Source organism: Prenolepis imparis, unplaced genomic scaffold (genome assembly GCF_030444845.1).
Source record: "Prenolepis imparis isolate NDT839.2.m4 unplaced genomic scaffold, iyPreImpa1.0 SCAF_3, whole genome shotgun sequence".
Lineage (NCBI taxonomy): Eukaryota > Metazoa > Arthropoda > Insecta > Hymenoptera > Formicidae > Prenolepis > Prenolepis imparis.
The window spans coordinates 747,258-751,009 of record NW_028141161.1 but is presented as its reverse complement, the minus strand read 5'-3'; the positions used below and the strand labels follow the sequence as shown (position 1 = coordinate 751,009).

The window sequence follows — 3,752 nt, the reverse complement described above, 5'->3', positions numbered from 1 at the left end:
CTCGTTTACGACCGATTTTCTGCTAGGGTACAAAACTGCCGAACGTTGGCGCCGATACGTTGCATTCTTCCTTAAAAAATATTAAGAAAAATGTTTCGCTCTCGTTTTTATGGGACATTTTCCGCGAGGGTACAAAGCTGCCGAACGTCAACACTTTTACATTTGCACCTATAAATAACGTTTGACATGTTCGTCGCAGCGTCGGCCCTAAAATCTTCATTCCTTTCCATAATATCCTAATGATTTTATGGACATTTAATGGACATTGTGTCCATAAAATGAAAAAAAACATAGTTTTATGGATTCTAGAACGCTCCGTTGACAAGTTCGAGCAGCCGGACATCGGCGCTTCCGTAATAAAATTATACTAACGAGGGTTAGTCACAAAGTTGTCAGTCAGTGTCAGTGACAAAATTGTCAATCATCGGCGCTTGTTCTATACCTTTTTTGGGAAAATGTCTAAGAACCCTCATAAAAAAGTCGTAAAGATACCATCTACAAATATTGCACTCAGAAAACTCCCCCTCCTTTGTCGAAACATCCTCTCCACCCGCGTGACGTCAGCCCCCGCACCCTCGAGATACCCCCGCCCCGCGTGACGTCATACCCCTCGCAATGGAGAACCCCCCGCGCCCCGCACTCCCCACGAAGCCCCATGGGTTAGAACCGGCATAGTATACCTACTGGTGTAAGTATAAAAATTGTTCTTCTTTCCTAAAATTCATAATAAAAATAAACAATTATTTTTCTTCTTATTAATTGCACATTTTTATGATTTTAATGCACATACAAGTTTGTTATAGAGAGTTTTTATTATAATTTATTATAATTATACACATTTCGCATTAAAATATCATATTGAAAGATTGTATAATAAGAAATGTATAATAAAAAGTAAGTGTATTATATATAGATATTTTAATTAATAAAAATTAAAAAACATATATAATATAATATTTTTATTAATTATCACTAATTGAATTACTTAATATTTAAATTACAGATTAATATTAATATTAAAGTATCATATCATAATTTTGTAAACTTTATTATTCTCTGAGTCTTAACAATCAAAACATATATTATATAAGTTTTAAAAATCATAGAAAAAATTTATAATAATTAAATCAATTTAATCTATGAAAATCTGTATTACATCGTATTAAGATATTACACCAAAAGTTTTCAAATATGAATGTGCAAAATAGATTAAAGATATTGATAGATTAAAGATATCTATTTAGTATGATAATAAAAATATAAAAGTGATATGTGTATAATAATAACAATTATATTACTATTTACTATAATTAAATTTTTTAATAGCGAAATTATTGGCTATGTGGATGGCATTGAGTCTCCAAGATATGTTGGCACTAAACAGCAATATAAATTTTTTAAATTTTATATGAACAATGGAAAGGGGAAACGAATTCAAATTGTTGCATGGAATGATGACGTCGATTACATACAGCACCATATAATGGTAAATCATGTAAGTACTTTATTCATTATTTCTTATTTGTTAATTTTTTCATGCAATATTTTTTCATAATTTTCTTGCCTTCGATATAATATAAATATATATATATATATATATGTTATATTATAACACACACATATATTGTATATACAGGGTGTTCGGCAACAACCAAGACAAAATATAAGAGGTGATTCTATATGATAAAATAAGACGAAAATGAATGAAGAGTAAAACATTTTCGATAGCCTTCTGTTTCAGTTATAAATGTTTGAAAATTTCTATAAAAGATGCCTGAAGAGTATGGAAATCTGCCAATCTTGGGCATGCGTAGGTTACACGTCAGTATGTTGTCAAAATACATCATTACACAAGCTTACCTTGTAGCAACTGACGTGAAATCTGCGATATTCGGCGCGGCAATATTTGAATGTAAGGAGAAAAATATTGCTACGCCGAATATCACAGATTTTACGTCAGCTGCTACGAAGTAAGCTTCTGTATTTATCTGTCATTGTGTATTTTGATAACGATTATACCAACGTAGTTTACGCACGTCCGAGATTGGCAGATTTCCGTAATTCAGGTGCCTTTTATACAAATTTTTAAACATTTATAAAACTAAAAAAGGAAAAATTTATTGAAATTTTTTTACTCTTTATTTTCGTTTTATTTTATCATATAGAATCTTCTCTTACATTTTGTCCCAGGCTGTTGCCAAACATTCTGTATATATATATTTATATTTATATTATATTAAATTATATTAAATTTTATATCATGCTTTTTAAGTTGCTGAATACGATAGTAACAATTTTATTTGCCTAAAGTCGTAAAAAGATAGTCAAAATTTGTCTTAGAAGAAGTAAATCTTTTAACAGTAATATGATTAACGACTATCTTGTTTTTTATTTGTTTTTCAAACAAATGTTAATCCTTTCTCCACAATATTAAGCAAATAAAATTATCAGTCATATTTAATGACTCAAATATAAAATTACATGTATGTATAATGTACGTCATTTGTTTTGGACAGATATTGTGACACTTCTTAAAAATAATATATACCTTTCTTTATATATAGATCATTCATTTGGATGGTGTTCAAGCACGCCCACCGAAAATGGCCCAATTTGATAACGGCAATATGTCATACGAATTACTAATTAAATCAAACACTATTGTTTCCAATTTGGGAATAATTGATCCGATAACATTAGTGGACTCAGAACCTGAACCGGTTGAACTTTGTGAAGTTCTCAATACCACAAATCGAATTAGTGAGTATTTTTTCTTATATCTTTTATATACATATACCTTTTAATTTTTCATTTTCAATTTATTATTCATTCGAATTATATTTTTATAATCGTTCAAAATAAATAAAGTATAATGTAACACATAAATTATATATTATTTAATATATAAATTCTATATTATTAACATATATATAAACATTTATAAACATATAATTAATATCTATTTATTACAATAGTAAGTTTTATTAGTACATTCAAACATTGTAAAATACTTTCGAATATATTTTTTTATAACAAATATTTTTTTATAAATAATAAATCCTTAATAATAATTATATTATTATATTTTGCAATTGTAATTATTATATTTTAAATACTATATTATGCAAAATAGTAATATATTAATATGTATAAAGAATATATTTAAAAAATTAAATTATCAAGTGCCAACATTAATAGATTATTGTATATATTAGCTTATACACATATAGAACTATTTTTGAATTATAATTTTATTAATAATAAAATATAATTTTATTTTACTTTTTTTTATTAAATGTTTATTTTACAGTCTTAAAAGGATACGTGAAGACAAATTTTTTAACCACGCACAATAATAAATTAAATAAATTAATTGGCTGTGGGTCTATCACAGATGGGACATATAAACTCGAAGTACATATGTATATTGAATTTTACGGACGAAGATTATTGTACACTGGATATTCAGAAAGGCGATCATATAGAAATTATTGGTATAATGCAAAGTACAGGTAATAAAAGTTTGTAATACATGTATATAATATATATAGTAATTTTTTAAAATCATGAAACTAATAAAAGAAGTATTAATTTTGTTTCTGGATTATACATTCAGCATAGATTTTTTAACTGTTGTATACATATACAGAGGTTGTCCCAAAATTCGCGAATGAAAATACCATAGCAAAAAGGTTTTTTAAAAATTAAAAAAATGTTTGATTCCAAATAGTTTTTGAAGTAAAAAGATTTAA

The 3,752-nt window shown here is 26.8% G+C and overlaps 1 pseudogene; it reads left to right on the top strand.

Annotated features, from left to right (window-relative positions):
• LOC145933795 (uncharacterized) overlaps positions 1–3,529 on the top strand; it is a 21,454-nt pseudogene extending 17,925 nt beyond the window's left edge.
• Positions 3,530–3,752: the final 223 nt, after the last annotated feature.